At 45.0% G+C, this 16,565-nt stretch overlaps 2 protein-coding genes across 3 annotated transcripts in view; one reads left to right on the top strand and one right to left on the bottom strand.

Moving 5' to 3' along the window:
* The window catches only part of NT5DC1 (5'-nucleotidase domain containing 1), a 1,710,051-nt gene that overhangs the window by 1,313,066 nt on the left and 380,420 nt on the right, over nucleotides 1-16,565 (bottom strand). The gene's annotated exons all lie outside the window — the stretch shown is intronic.
* COL10A1 (collagen type X alpha 1 chain) overlaps nucleotides 1-16,565 on the top strand; it is a 304,883-nt gene that overhangs the window by 151,865 nt on the left and 136,453 nt on the right. The window lies entirely within an intron of this gene.

Here is a 16,565-nt window from a genome sequence, read left to right as displayed (position 1 = left end):
AAAGTGGAGCTTTTATTTTCAAATGTCTGCTGGTATTTTGTATGCGAAACATAATACACATTACTTTTTTGTCAATATGCACCATGTTTTAACCTGCAATTTTTGTGTTAGCAGGGGTACATTTTCCACATTAAAACTGTAAACACATATGCAAAGCCATTTTTTGTGTCAGTGTTGAAAAATCCTGTTTTTCATATGAAAGGGACCTTCAGTTTGGGACCTTGGAATGCACCCCACAATTGTCACCTACAAAAAAGGCAAAGGTGTACTCAGCAAAAATACTATCTAATATATCCTGAAGAAGACTTGACTTGGTCTAGGCAAACGGAATGACATCAAAAGAACTCCTCAATGTTTGTTTGTTTGTTTGTTTATTCATTTGATAATGCGCACCCAACCCTTGGGTAGCTGGGCGCAGCAGTACAAGAAGTCTCAAAGCTTAGTTACAGTGCAGTGCATATAATTTGTGTGTCAAGGAACATACAGATATACATACATACATATATGACAGTGCAGTACATATCATTGCGAATATTATATGGGCATACCTGCAGTCATGGAATGCAAGGTCAGGTGCAAAGGTTGCAGTAGTCGAGTCTAGTGGGTCGAGTAGCTGTAATGCTCACCTGGTATCCACAGGGGCGCCACCCAGTCCGGACTGCTTCACCCTTGTACCTCTTTCCTTTGGACCCTTGTGTGGCTGAAGACCAGGTCTGAAACACAGGAGTTAGATTTTAGCTTGATTGTCTCCTCTTTTCCGGGGGCCCACCTCCCATATGGACCCAAGAACCCCCTGGTGCACTTCTCACCTTGCTTCTTGAAAAGGTGCGCTCTCTGTCCTGCCACTCGGTGCAGGGGTGCATTGGGGCTAGGCTCGTCGCTGCCTAGTTGCTTCACTGGAGCGACTGTACAGAGTCCAGACCTGCTGCGACTCCGTTCTTCAGGTAGGTCTGTCTTGACTGTGTGTTCTTTGTTGTGTAATTATCTCTATTTAACTCTTTCCCTTTGTTTATAGGTGTAGATGCTGTCCTCGTGATGTCGCGCAGTTTGTGCACGAGATGGTAAGAAAGCGCGCAGCGCGGCGCTTTATGCTTTTCGTGTGCTAACCTGTTTATATTGTCTTTCAAGCAGGCTGCGGTGCTGATCCGGAATACGCGTGCCGAGAAGATGGAGAGCCGTGAGTAGTGGTGAGCGAACTGCTTACTAGCACTCTGAGTTGGATCCAGCCCTTCCGTTCTTCTGCAGGTGTTGGTGGCCGTTCTATGCAGGTAAGCGAGTGTTTTTGAATGTGAAGAATAAACGCTTACTGATGTTGTTTTCTCTGTTTCTTTTCCCAGGTAGCGGTTTTCTTGATGGAGCGAGATCCGCCGAGTTGTTGACTGTTCGGGATCCTGGAGAGGAGTACGAGAGCTGATCCCAAAAGGTAAGCGAATACTAATGGTGTCTTCTCTTTGTTCTTGCAGGGGATCAGGTCCGGCGTGCGGATGAAGATTCAGCTGACCGCAGTGAACGTCACGCTGCCACAAGCAGAACAACGCAAAGCGTGTTCTGCAATCTGGGTGTGGCTTATATAGCCTGCAGGTATCCCAGGTGTCCCTGGGCCTGCCAGTTGTTGATCAGAGAGGGGTAGTGTGGCCTTTTTGTTAGCTATTTTGAGTTGGAGAGTGGAGATTTTATTCGATATGGCATTTTGTATGTTAGTACACCATAATTTGTCCTTGGGGACATTGTCTACTGGTTGGATAGGGTATTCCATTTCCCGGAGGATGGAGAAGAGTTCCTTAGTGTTAGATTTGGCTTTTGTGATTCTGTCATTGAAAATATTCTTTTTAGTGTTGATTATTTGTTTTTTATAGAGTTTGGATAGTTCGGTTAATTTGTCTTTGTTAGTGTCAGTAGGGGAGCTGCGCCATATAGCTTGGAGCTTTCTTTTTTGTTTTCTTAGATCCTTGAGTTGGGGTGCAAACCAGGTATTCAAGTGCGCTTCCTGCTTGCCTTTGCATAGTTTAAGTGGTGCAATAGTGTCTAGTGCTTTAGTCATGGCGTAGTTGAAGGTATCTACTAGAGTGTCGGGATCGGTATTGCTTTCCAGTTCTTTGATAGAGGGAAGGAGGAGGGGGCTGAGTTTATCCGCCGTAATGTCCTTGTTACTTCTGGTAGGGAGGGGGGGTACCATACTAATGATTTTAGGGCTGAGGAGATCTAGTGTGGCAGTAAAGCTTATTGAGAAGTAGTGGTCCGTCCAGGGTTGCGGGACGGTGCCAGTAATAGCGATGTTGCAGTTAAGATCGGAAACCCAATCGAGGGTCCTGCCCTTAATGTGGGTGGGAGAGAGGACTTTTTGGGTAAGTCTGTGATCATTTGGTAGGGCTGTTATTGGTTGGGCGTGTTTGTTGTCTATATCATTAAAGCCAATGTTAAAGTCACCCATCAGCAGGGTTTGTGAGTGGTCTTTAGTAATATTAGCTATGAGGTTGTTAAGTCATCTTCGAAGGTTCCTAGTGGTCCTGGAGATCTGTATATCAGGTGGATAGTCAGCGTGCGATTGTTGGATAACATCAGTTTAGCTGTATTTCACAGGATAAGCAAGGTGGTGAGGTGGCGAGTCTTATAGGAATGGTGGTTTTGGAGATGATGGCTAGATCAAAGCCACTGGCATTAGGCCGATCTGCTCTGAGTATCTGGTGACAGTCAGGTACGGCTATCATAAGGGTAGGTCCTGCTTCCTCGTGGAACCAGGTCTCGGTTATGGCAAGCAGGTCCGGGCTGTCATTGTTTAGAATGTCTGCAATTTCGGTAGCGTGGGCTACCATTGATCTAGCATTAATGAGTGACCCAGTTAGCGTCAGGGTGCTATTGGATTTGGGTATGGGTGGAGGTATGGTTGTGGGGGTAATATGGCTCATGTGATTCTTTGTGGAGATATGGGCAAGAGTGGAGTTTGGGGTATTGAGTTTGGTAGCCTGTGCTCGCTTAGACAGATGGTCATTGTGTTGGGTAGTGAGGAGTCTGGGGGACTGTTTATTTTGTTTCTTTTAGGTGCGTAGAGGCAAGGGAGTCTTGATCCAAGTCTCATGTTTCTGTCTTTGGGTGGGCTTGTTCTAGTAGAAGCAGTGGCCATGATTGTGAGGAGACCAAGCGTGATTAGGAGGGTCTGGGTCTTCTGATTTTTAATCATGTTAGGTAGGTTGACAGTAGACTGCTGTTGCTTTATACTATCAGCTAGTTGTGATTAGCAGTCGGATAAATGCTAGAAGCTGTGTCTAGATTCAATTTCCGTAGTATTGGTAGGAGGTGCTATGTACTAACAGCTAGATGCGATTTCAAAAATAGGAAGTAAAAATATAGGCTAAGATGCTATGAGCTAACAGCTAGATGCATTTTCAGCAGTGGGGAGCACTGGCCGCATTCAACTAGATACAGTTTCAGCAATGGAAATAACTAATAACTAGATGTCACAAGTCTATCTCCTTCTCACCTGTCTTTCCTTGCTTGCGACCTTCTTTGACGATTTCTTTCGCACGGTCCGGGATTTGTAGAGACTCGTGTGCTGGTCATCTGGTTGCAGCGTGGGGATATCGGTCCTACTCCAGGAGGCGATCCCTTTCCTAACCCCTTAAGTGCTAAGGATGAGATTTCTCATCCTAGGTGCCCATTTATCTTGGCAGTTAATGATTCAGACCCCTTAATCAGGTCGGAAACAGGGGCACTTTTTGTCCTTCCTAGGCACCCTACAGATAAGGTATGTATCGGCCACTTTTACTCCTCAAAAATAGGCAAATACTCCTATAAAATAAAAATGGGGAGTAAAAATACGCCCAACAAAAAAAGGAAACATACACGTAGAACCTTGGGCATCTGCTTTCACCCACAGGGCTTCATGGATATGTTTGGACGGTAGTGCACTTAATACCACAGGAAGAAACTACTATTATTACTGTCTGATCTTAAGAAGTAAACATCTATCTTTTAATGTGCATGGATATGTAGGTGCAAAGAAATAATTATTACAATAACATTTTCGTTTTCCAGTTAAAACATATTCTTACTTACTTTTAAAATATTCCAATTGGGAATTGGACTTACATTTTTACTCCCTAAAATCATTTTACTCCCAACTTTAAAATCTTATCTGGAGAACTGTTTCTAGAAGATACAGGCTTGAAGCCACAATATGCACAGAACTCAAATTGCCCTATTGTCTAACAGTTTATTGGGAGGCCACCCTCAACACAGGGAGTTCCTTCCCTCCCCAATCAAGGTGTCATGCAACAAACTGTTTTATGGATTCTTTTATTCAGCCCTATCTCCAATTCATCTAATACCCCCTGGATCCCTCCCCCTGAGCTACCAATGAGCCAAGAACCAGGCCGGTGCTCACCATTAACTTCTTATTGCATAAATCAATTATACAACTTAGTTAAGAAAAAAAACACAAATCACAAATCTCTACTTTCTACAAAATTCACTTTGAGAAATAATTAGCGCTGGTCAGTGAACACATCTATAGATGTAGTGCTGCGCAATTTTGTTTTTCCTGCGTGCTTAAAAGGTTTACAAATTTGTGCAAATGCATATGGCAATTATTATTTCACCCACACTTCCACTTTAAAATAAACACAGGGTGATTTAGCAATTTGTTTTTCAGAAACTCTTCCCCCTACTATGATCTAGGTTGGGGAAGTCTGGCAGAAAAATGTGAATGTTTTGGGAATTTTGGATTTTGGACCCCCTTCCACTGAAAGGCCTGTGTTGGGGAAGCTGCATGGTAAAAAGTGGGATGATTTGAGAATTTAGGATTTTCAGCACTCCCCCCCCCAAAGCCCCAATTAAAGGCTGGGGTTAGGGGAAAGTTGGACAAAAATATTGGACTGATTTAAGAACAAAGGTACCCCTCTTCCTTAAATAAATCGAGGTCAACAGGACAAAAAGGATTACCCAATTAAAGTATAGGCTATAGTTTTTCAGCGCACAGTGGGAAGTGAGCTTTGTTAATTTCAAATTTTAACAAAAATCACCCCATAGTGTTCCACCAAATGTGGAATTAATTGCATTAACCTTTTTACCTAAGTAGGCTAAGGATCTACACAGTTTAGCCTCCTGACCACTATAAAGTGAAAGGATTTAAGGCAAGCATACTCCCCCACCTTTTGGTTTCCCAGAGCTCTGTTCTACTTACATATAAAGCCTCTGTTTAAAGATCAGGAAAGCCAGCTGCATTTCAGGACACTCTGGAAAGATAGAGCAGGAGTTTGGTCACTCCACTCTCAAGGGTGGCCTCTCGCTCTCCACCATAGGACCAAGTCAGCTTTTTTAGGCCTTCCTAGAAATAGACAGCTCCACCCAGATGCACTCTCGGCCATCTCCTCTGGTGTTTCCTTGCAGCTGTCAGATGGTAAGTTTCATCAGTCTCTTCGATGGTAAATTTCAACAGTTCTGTCCCTTCCTCCTAGTGCATTCCCCCTTATGTAGCAGTGATGACAGCATCAAGATTACAATCTTGGGGGAGTACCCTTCAAGAGTTCTCACAACTACGATTAGACAGTTACCCTTCCCTCTCCTTCCAAATCCAGCACCCTGTAAGGATTGGTTTAGGGGTTTGGTGCAGACATATGACAAATCCCATTTGCAATCCCCATTTTTTCTCATGGCAAAAATCTAGTTATGTGGCAAAACTTCATAAGTTTACGCGCAACTGTCATGATATATATATATATATATATATATATTTTCAGATTCAGCTAATATTGGGGAATTAAATAAGATGACAGCCAGGTCCACACCATTTTGCACGGTCGTGTGGCAATGTTCTGCTACTTTCACACAAAAAATAACATTTATGAATATGTAATGTATTACCAATATTCCCAATTTTACCCTCGACCCGTTCACCAACTCTCACACGTGGAACATTTTCATATCAGCCAATAACCCATTTTGGATGGCCATTACAGTTCCCTGAGTCGCAGGTGGATGAATTTGATGTCACTACAATGCCTGGAAATGGCCTGAAAAATGACACATACATAAATAAAATTTGACTTATGGTTGCTAGGGAAAAGGCCTAAATTATAATAGTCCTTTGAGATTAATTGTAAATCTGTTATGTTCAGCGAATGGGAGATCTGCTTCATCCAGCCATTTGTCTCTCTGGGCCAGCCTGTGAGTTTTTTTATGAGTCTTTTTGAAGTTGGTTGTTTTCTCTTTGAAGTTGGAGCTTAGGCCTCCCTTCGTTGCATTGTCTTTGCAGTTCCACTCTACATTTTGGTCATGCTTCAGCCAAAGGCAATTGTCCTGCAGAGACAGCAAGTCTAATGGACACTTGGATTCCACACTTTTCAGATTTCACACTTTATTGCAGTAGTAAACCACTGGGGGATGTACAAACCAGCCTTCCAGTGGAGGAGTTCTTTGTGACGTGTCCCACAGCCAGCAAGAGGGGTTGCCTCTGTCCTACAGAAACTTCTTCATGGAAACAAAGTGGAGCTTTTATTTTCAAATGTCTGCTGGTATTTTGTATGCGAAACATAATACACATTACTTTTTTGTCAATATGCACCATGTTTTAACCTGCAATGTTTATGTTAGCAGGGGTACATTTTCCACATTAAAACTGTAAACACATATGCAAAGCCATTTTTTGTGTCAGTGTTGAAAAATCCTGTTTTTCATATGAAAGGGACCTTCAATTTGGGACCTTGGAATGCATCCTACAATTGTCACCTACAAAAAAGGCAAAGGTGTACTCAGCAAAAATACTACCTAATATATCCTGAAGAAGACTTGACTTGGTCTAGGCAAACGGAATGACATCAAAAGAACTCCTCAATGTTTGTTTGTTTGTTTGTTTATTCATTTGATAATGCGCACCCAACCCTTGGGTAGCTGGGCGCAGCAGTACAAGAAGTCTCAAAGCTTAGTTACAGTGCAGTGCATATAATTTGTGTGTCAAGGAACATATAGATATACATACATACATATATGACAGTGCAGTACATATCATTGCTTATATTATATGGGCATACCTGCAGTCATGGAATGCAAGGTCAGGTGCAAAGGTTGCAGTAGTCGAGTCTAGTGGGTCGAGTAGCTGTAATGCTCACCTGGTATCCACAGGGGCGCCACCCAGTCCGGACTGCTTCACCCTTGTACCTCTTTCCTTTGGACCCTTGTGTGGCTGAAGACCAGGTCTGAAACACAGGAGTTAGATTTTAGCTTGATTGTCTCCTCTTTTCCGGGGGCCCACCTCCCATATGGACCCAAGAACCCCCTGGTGCACTTCTCACCTTGCTTCTTGATAAGGTGCGCTCTCTGTCCTGCCACTTGGTGCAGGGGTGCATTGGGGCTAGGCTCGTCGCTGCCTAGTTGCTTCACTGGAGCGACTGTACAGAGTCCAGACCTGCTGCGACTCCGTTCTTCAGGTAGGTCTGTCTTGACTGTGTGTTCTTTGTTGTGTAATTATCTCTATTTAACTCTTTCCCTTTGTTTATAGGTGTAGATGCTGTCCTCGTGATGTCGCACAGTTTGTGCACGAGATGGTAAGAAAGCGCGCAGCGCGGCGCTTTATGCTTTTCGTGTGCTAACCTGTTTATATTGTCTTTCAAGCAGGCTGCGATGCTGATCCGGAATACGCGTGCCGAGAAGATGGAGAGCGGTGAGTAGTGGTGAGCGAACTGCTTACTAGCACTCTGAGTTGGATCCAGCCCTTCCGTTCTTCTGCAGGTGTTGGAGGCCGTTCTATGCAGGTAAGCGAGTGTTTTTGAATGTGAAGAATAAACGCTTACTGATGTTGTTTTCTCTGTTTCTTTTCCCAGGTAGCGGTTTTCTTGATGGAGCGAGATCCGCCGAGTTGTTGACTGTTCGGGATCCTGGAGAGGAGTACGAGAGCTGATCCCAAAAGGTAAGCGAATACTAATGGTGTCTTCTCTTTGTTCTTGCAGGAGATCAGGTCCGGCGTGCGGATGAAGATTCAGCTGACTGCAGTGAACGTCACGCTGCCACAAGCAGAACAACGCAAAGCGTGTTCCGCAATCTGGGTGTGGCTTATATAGCCTGCAGGTATCCCAGGTGTCCCTGGGCCTGCCAGTTGTTGATCAGAGAGGGGTAGTGTGGCCTTTTTGTTAGCTATTTTGAGTTGGAGGGTGGAGATTTTATTCGATATGGCATTTTGTATGTTAGTACACCATAATTTGTCCTTGGGGACATTGTCTACTGGTTCGATAGGGTATTCCATTTCCCGGAGGATGGAGAAGAGTTCCTTAGTGTTAGATTTGGCTTTTGTGATTCTGTCATTGAAAATATTCTTTTTAGTGTTGATTATTTGTTTTTTATAGAGTTTGGATAGTTCGGTTAATTTGTCTTTGTTAGTGTCAGTAGGGGAGCTGCGCCATATAGCTTGGAGCTTTCTTTTTTGTTTTCTTAGATCCTTGAGTTGGGGTGCAAACCAGGTATTCAAGTGCGCTTCCTGCTTGCCTTTGCATAGTTTAACTGGTGCAATAGTGTCTAGTGCTTTAGTCATGGCGTAGTTGAAGGTATCTACTAGAGTGTCGGGATCGGTATTGCTTTCCAGTTCTTTGATAGAGGGAAGGAGGAGGGCGATGAGTTTATCCACCGTAATGTCCTTGTTACTTCTGGTAGGGAGGGGGGGTACCATACTAATGATTTTAGGGCTGAGGAGATCTAGTGTGGCAGTAAAGCTTATTAAGTAGTGGTCCGTCCAGGGTTGCGGGACGGTGCCAGTAATAGCAATGTTGCAGTTAAGATCGGAAACCCAATCGAGGGTCCTGCCCTTAATGTGGGTGGGAGAGAGGACTTTTTGGGTAAGTCTGTGATCATTTAGTAGGGCTGTTATTGATTGGGCGTGTTTGTTGTCTATATCATTAAAGCCAATGTTAAAGTCACCCATCAGCAGGGTTTGTGAGTAGTCTTTAGTAATATTAGCTATGAGGTTCGTTAAGTCATCTTCGAAGGTTCCTAGTGGTCCTGGAGACCTGTATATCAGGTGGATAGTCAGCGTGCGATTGTTGGATAACATCAGTTTAGCTGTATTTCACAGGATAAGCAAGGTGGTGAGGTGGCGAGTTTTATAGGAATGGTGGTTTTGGAGATGATGGCTAGATCACTGCCACTGGCATTAGGCCGATCTGCTCTGAGTATCTGGTGACAGTCAGGTACGGCTATCATAAGGGTAGGTCCTGCTTCCTTGTGGAGCCAAGTCTCAGTTATGGCAAGCAGGTCCGGGCTGTCATTGTTTAGAATGTCTGCAATTTCGGTAGCGTGTGCTACCATTGATCTAGCATTAATGAGTGACCCAGTTAGCGTCAGGGTGCTATTGGGTTTGGGTATGGGTGGAGGTATGGTTGTGGGGGTAATATGGCTCATGTGATTCTTTGTGGAGATATGGGCAAGAGTGGAGTTTGGGGTATTGAGTTTGGTAGCCTGTGCTCGCTTAGACAGATGGTCATTGTGTTGGGTAGTGAGGAGTCTGGGGGACTGTTTATTTTGTTTCTTTTAGGTGCGTAGAGGCAAGGGAGTCTTGATCCAAGTCTCATGTTTCTGTCTTTGGGTGGGCTTGTTCTAGTAGAAGCAGTGGCCATGATTGTGAGGAGACCAAGCGTGATTAGGAGGGTCTGGGTCTTCTGATTTTTAATCATGTTAGGTAGGTTGACAGTAGACTGCTGTTGCTTTATGCTATCAGCTAGTTGTGATTAGCAGTCGGATAACGCTAGAAGCTGTGTCTAGATTCAATTTCCGTAGTATTGGTAGGAGGTGCTATGTACTAACAGCTAGATGCGATTTCAAAAATAGGAAGCAAAAATATAGGCTAAGATGCTATGAGCTAACAGCTAGATGCATTTTCAGCAGTGGGGAGCACTGGTCGCATTCAACTAGATACAGTTTCAGCAATGGCAATAACTAATAACTAGATGTCACAAGTCTCTCCCCTTCTCACCTATCTTTCCTTGCTTGTGACCTTCTTTGATGATTTCTTTCGCACGGTCCGGGATTTGTAGAGACTCGTGTGCTGGTCATCTGGTTGCAGCGTGGGGATATCGGTCCTACTCCAGGAGGCGGTCGGATGTCCGGAACCAGGAACCAGGAAGGAGACCAAGTCCGAGCTCAGAGGCACGGAACGCCGTGACTCGAGCGTAGGCGAGGATCCCGGAAGAATCGTAAGGTAAATTTGAGGAAAGGGAGGAAGTAGATTCAAGGAATCAGGGAAACAGGACTAAGAAGGAAGTTCCGGGCGAACTTCGGCAGCACACGTCAGACTGCTCCGAGCGGTAGCGTTGAGATGCGCAGATCCGCGAGGGTGTGTCTGCTTTGTAGAATGCTGAACGTAGCGCGTAAAAGACTGGCAAGCTGCGTTCTGCACCAAACAGCCATGTTGGAAGGATCACGGAATTCAGTCCTCTATGGGTCAGGGACCACGAATTCCAGAATGGGCGCAGGCGGCGGTTCATGACAGTATGCCTCCTCCGCAACCCAGCTCCTCCGGGTTTGCCTGGATGGATGAGATGGTATCTTCGTATCAGCCGGGGGGCATTCATGTTTGACATGGGTTCCTAGGTGCGCTCACTGGGAGGATACCCTTTCCACTCGAACAAATACTGTAGTTGACCACGTCGGTACCTCGAGTCACAAATTCTGGAGACCTCATATTCAAGTTGGTCATTGATAATCACTGGGGTGGATCTTGGAGCAGTTCGAGAGGGCTGAACATATGGTTTTAATAAAGAAGTGTGGAAGACTGGATGAATCCATTTCCATGACTCTGATAGTCGGAGTCGAAAGGCCACTGGATTAACAATTTCCTTTATAGAAAAGGGTCCGTAATACCTGGGAGACAATTTATTTGGTCGTAGGTGCCGAGGAAGGAGTTTTGAGGATAACCAGACCTTATCCCCAATTGAATAGGAAGGCCCAGGTCTTCTTTTGGAGTCTGCATATTGTTTCACGTCTCTTCAGGCCTTTTCTAGTTGTTCCTTTGCACACTGATAAGTGTTTCAATCCAGGAAACAACCGCCGGAACTGGGGTAGGATGTGGGAGAACGGATGGTAGGACTAATGAAACTATAGAAGAAAGGACTGGTCTTGATAGCAGAATGATCCGAATTGTTGTATGCAAACTCGGCCACAGGTATAAAGAGTGACCAATCATCCTGGACTTTGGTGGCGAAACAACGAAGATACTGTTCCAGGGTTTGGTTTACTTGTTCGGTAGCACCATTGGTCTGTGGGCGATAACCCGAAGACAATGCACGTTGAATTCCCAATATACAGCATAGCTGTTTCCAGAACTGGGATATGTACTGGGGACCTCTGTCGGAAATGATTTTGGAAGGTAATCGATGAAGCCGGAATATGTGTTCTAGAAAAATCCCAGCGAGTTCAGATGAGGATGGTAGTTTGTATAGAGGCGTAAAATGAGCCATATGTGTGAATAAATCAATGGTCCCCAATGTAGTCATGTAGCCTCTGGAAGAAGGTAGTTCTACAATAAAGTCTGTGGCAATGATTTTCCAGGGTCTTGTTGGTAGTGCTGGTTGGTGTAGGAGACCTGCTGGTCTTTTATTGTCATGTTTGTTCTGATTACAGACTGCACAAGTCTAGACATGGATCTTGATGTCATCCTTCATCCTTGGCCACCAAAACTGTCTTTGTATAAAATGGAGGGTGTTGGTTATGCCACGGTGTCCTGAATGAAGAGTATCATGGCATAGGCTTGTGATCTTTTGTCTCAATCCAGGAGTAGGGATGACCAGTCAATCGTCCTTGAAGAGATATCTGCCTTTTGATTTGAGATTCCACCGATTGTTCTTCTTAAACTCCTTCCAGGGTTCAGTGGACTGAGTTTGGGCTTGAATATCCTCCAGGAGAGTGATTGCTTGAGCAACAAATATTGAGTTGGGAAACATCTTAGGAAAGGTCCGGTCCTCAAGGGTTTCGTAATCATGACGTCTGGATAAGGCATCGGCAATAATGTTATGTGTTCCAGGAAAATGATGGATCTGAAATTGGTATTGGGCTAAAAAAGAAGGCCCAACGAGCTTGGCGACTGTTTCTACATTCCAGAGATTGTAGGACTTGAAGATTCCGATGGTCCGTGCGGGCTTGTACCGGGTGTGTCCCAGAAGGAGATGACGCCATTCAGTGAAGGCTTGACGAATGGCTAACAATTCCTTCTCCGGGACGGAATAATGAGTTTTACTGGAAGTCAAGGTGCGGGAGACATAGGGGATGGGATGTTCTAACTTGTCGCCAAGTTCCTGTTTCAGGACTGTCCCGATGGCGTAGTTGGAGGCATCAGTTTCAACAAGAAAAGGTCGGTCAGTGTTGGGTTGACCTAGGATGGGAGCTTGTGTGAACTCCAACTTCAACCGTTGAAATGCCGAATCTTGGGCTGAGGTCCACTGAAAGGAAGTATCTTTCTTTAATAGTGTGATAATGGGATGCACAATCTCAGAGAACGTGGGTATAAACTTCCTGTAGAAATTAGCAAGCCCCAGGAATGATTGGATCTGTTTTACAGTGGTCGGAACAGGCCAAGATAGAATGGAGTCAACCTTGGAAGAATCCATCCCTATCCCTATCCCCTTTGGGCTAAGAACGAATCCGAGATAGTGAACAGTTGATACATGGAAAAGACATTTCTCGGGTTTGGCCAGCAGCTTTTGTTCTCGTAAACGTTGTAAGACTGCTTACGTGCTCTTCGTGTTTCAGACGGTCCTTGGAGTAGATCAGTATGCCGTCTAAGTAAACAATGACGAAGAGGAACAACATATCAGAAAAGACCCGATCCATGAAACGTTGGAAAATTGCAGAGGCATTAGCAAGTCCAAAGGGCATGACCAAGTATTCAAAATGGCCAAAGGGTGTTCTAAAGGCTGTTTTCCATTCATCACCTTCTTTTATACGAATAAGATGGTAGGCACCCCCGAGATCAAGTTTTGTGAAGATGACTTCACCTCTCTCTGCTTCCAGGATATCCGAGATGAGAGGCAATGGGTATTGGTTAAGGCCACGGTAATCCAAACAGGGTCTGAGCTCCTTGGAATACTTCTTAGGAACGAAGAATAGGGAAGCGCCCGCTAGGGACTTGGATGGTCGAATAGTTCAATTTTCCAAGTTGGTGTCCAGGTATACCCGGAGGGCCTTTTTTTCTGGTTCTGACAAAATAAACATTCTTCTGAAAGGAATCCCGGCTGAAGGTTCAGTGTCAATGGCACAATCCTCTGGTCTGTGGGGTGGCAGAGCTTGAACAATTGCTGTTGAGAATACATCTGCGTATGCCTGGTAGGCCCTGGGAATCCGGATAATGTTAGAGACGGTGACTGGAATTTGCTGAGTTTCTTGAAAGTCTTCCGAGGAACTTGTTAAAGTGATTGAGGACAAACAATGGGACATACAATGTTCTGAACCAAGAAATAAGGAGCCTGCTGCCCAGATGATATAGGGGTTATGCTTCTGTAAACCAGGGCATGCCTAGAACCATAGGATAGTGAGCAGATCTTGTGATATCAAAGGTAATCCTTTCTTGGTGGTGATTTATAGAAAGAAGAATCTCTTTGGTTTGAAGGGTTATGGGTCCTGAAGATAAGGGTCTCCCATCAATAGCTTCAACAGGTTGCATATTCTCTCGTGTTTCGTGGGGGATGTTGGGACTAGTGACCCAATCATGATCTATGAATATGCCCATGGCTCCGCAATACACCAGTGCCAAGATGGGGTAAGATTCTTTCTTGGAAGGCGATAGGAATGCCTGTAGTATCACAAGATTGTTTTGTCCAGGAGAGTTCAAGGAAGGAATTGAAGAGCAGCAGACACCTTTCTCCTAAAACTGTGCCCCATCTAGGATCGGGAGCTGGCATTTCCCAAGCGCCGTGGTGGAGCAATACGGCACTCTCTCACAAGGTGTTTATCGGAGGCGCAGTACATGCACAGTCCAGTGTGAATCCGGCGCATCCTTTCTTGTGGAGTAATGGGTCCACGGAAGGCCCCCAATTGCATGGGTTCTGGATCCGAGGTTGGAGAAGCTGAGGGCTCTGGTCTGTATGAATGGTCTGTGGCAGCCTTTTGAGATGTTGACTTAGACTTTCTTTTCTCTGCCTTCCTTTCCTGGATACGAAGTCAATTTCTAGGGAGGAGTCCATGAGGGCCTGGAAGGAGCTTGGGCGAGCTACCCTTGCTAGCTCGTCCTTTATTTCTTCATTTAGGCCTCTTCGAAAGAGGGTGAAGCTGGCTTCTTGGGACCAATCAGCCTCTTTTACAAGTTGTTTAAAGCGGGTCACATAGGTAAGCGTATCCTGGGATCCTTGTTGAAATTCAAGTAGTCGTTCCTGAGCACTGTAAACAAGCTCTGGGCGATCAAACATGGCTTTTAGGGCTTCCACGAATCCATCATAATCATCTGGGAGGGCGTCGCCCGAATTGACTAGGGGGGTTGCCCAGGTTAAGGCGTTTCCGGTGAGGTGTGAGATCATAAACCCCACCTTGGCTCTTGGGGTGGAAAAGTAGTAGGGTTTGCAGTGAAATGCACCAAACATGAGTCAAGGAAGGCACGAAGGTTCTTTGAAGAGCCATCATATTTGTGCACCACTCCTCCCAATAAGACACTTTCTTTAGTAGCAGAGTCACGAGACAAGACTAGCTGCTTTAAAGCAGCGTTCTCTGCCTTAAGGTTCTGCACTTCAGTGGTTAATTCCTGCATACCTCACATGAGGTCTTGAACCGCGGCTTCCATCTCTGTATTCGTATCGTTTTTTAGGCGTCTCAATCTGTCACAAGTCTCTCCCCTTCCCACCTGTCTTTCCTTGCTTGCGACCTTCTTTGATGATTTCTTTTGCACGATCCGGGATTTGTAGAGACTTGTGTGCTAGTCGTCTGGTTCCAGCGTGGGGATAGCGGTCCTACTCCAGGAGGCGGTCGGATGTCCAGTACCAGGAACCAGGAAGGAGACTAAGACCGAGCTCGGAGGCACGGAACGCCGTGACTTGAGCACAGGCGAGGATCCCGGAAGAATCGTAAGGTAAATTTGAGTAAAGGAAAGGGAGGAAGTAGATTCAAGGAATCGGGGAAACAGGACTAGGAAGGAAGTTCCGGGCAACACACGTCAGACTGCTCCAAGCGGTAGCGTTGAGACGCGCAGAGCCGCGGGTGTGTGTCTGCTTTGTAGAATGCTGACCGTAGCGCGTAAAGACTGGCAAGCTGCGTTCCGCACCAAACGGCCATGTTGGAAGGATCACGGAATTCAGTCCTCTATGGGTCAGGGACCACGAAGTCCAGAATGGGCGCAGGCGGCGGTTCATGACACTAGATGCAGTTGCAACAATGGCAAGCAATGGTCACATTCATATTATGACTAGGTTCAATTTCAGTAGTGGGAGGGCAGAGAGCACGTTCTACTGTGACTGAATTCAATGTACACAATATAGGCTAAAATGCAATGTGGTAGCAATTATATGCAGTTTCAACTGTGCTACAACTGTGAAACAACCTTGAGAAGGAGATAAGGAGTTGAATGAAGCTTTGGGACCATATGGCATTACACATCCTGATTGTGCTAAGTAGATGTTTTTTCACAGTCAAAAGCTTCACGGTCTAAGCCTCAAATTGCACAATTACACCTTTTCTTAAGATTGATGTATGCGTGCTACTACGATCGAGCAGGTAATTGAAACAACATAACATGAACGAGAAAAAAGAACCTCAATCCAATGGAGTAATGGTTCTATATCTGTTTGCTGACAGGTTTTTTAGTTGTAATTTTTAAGAAAAAATGACATCAAACAAACTCATCTAATTATTTTTTGCTATTTGGGGGGTTCTCCCCCAATCCCGCTGCCTTATACTTTAAACCCTACCCCAAAGCCCTTCCCTACCCATTTTATCCGCTTAACCCCCTCTATATTTCGATGAAGTTTTTTGATTGAATCTTTTTCCGATAAAAACAATGGTATATGATTGGCCATAGCTCAAATTATGGTAGACCAAGCTTCATGATGTAGCAATCTCATGGTGTGCAGGTGAAGCGGTAAAGACCAGCTTGCTCTTGAAGTGAAACGGTAAAATCCAAAGGCAATGGAGCACATGGTGGAAACATTGCCCAATGTTAGTTCTCCTAGGGATTTAAGGTCAATCAGAGGTTCTTGACATCATCAGTGCTGGTGTCAAGAGTCACTGACTGCAAGCTAATTTTTAACCCCATTAAAGAATGCAGCTGCTGGTCTCCCAATATGTGGCAGGGTCAAGTAAAAAGGAAGGGCCCAAGCTAAAAAGCATGTGCAGCTATAGGCAGCAACCAGCACTCAAAATCACAAAATGCAATTTTTCTAGAGATTGCTATCATTTATAGAAATGTTTATTTTGAATGTGAAATATTTACCACCTATTCAAAGGAGGTTCAGGTGTTCATGGTGTTGGTTGGGAGTCTTGTTGCATTTGTGCCATTTAGGCTGGACAGGCTAGACAGAGAAAGGAATCACTCTGAAAATCCTCCTAAATCGCTGCAAGGGAGACTCAGTCCTTGGTCCTTGTGAGGTCGAAGGACCCGGCGTAAAGTGTTA

This window comes from Ambystoma mexicanum, chromosome 4q (genome assembly GCF_040938575.1).
Source record: "Ambystoma mexicanum isolate Mex_15411 chromosome 4q, UKY_AmexF1_1, whole genome shotgun sequence".
Classification (NCBI taxonomy): domain Eukaryota; kingdom Metazoa; phylum Chordata; class Amphibia; order Caudata; family Ambystomatidae; genus Ambystoma; species Ambystoma mexicanum.
This window is presented reverse-complemented; position numbering and strand designations above follow the sequence as displayed.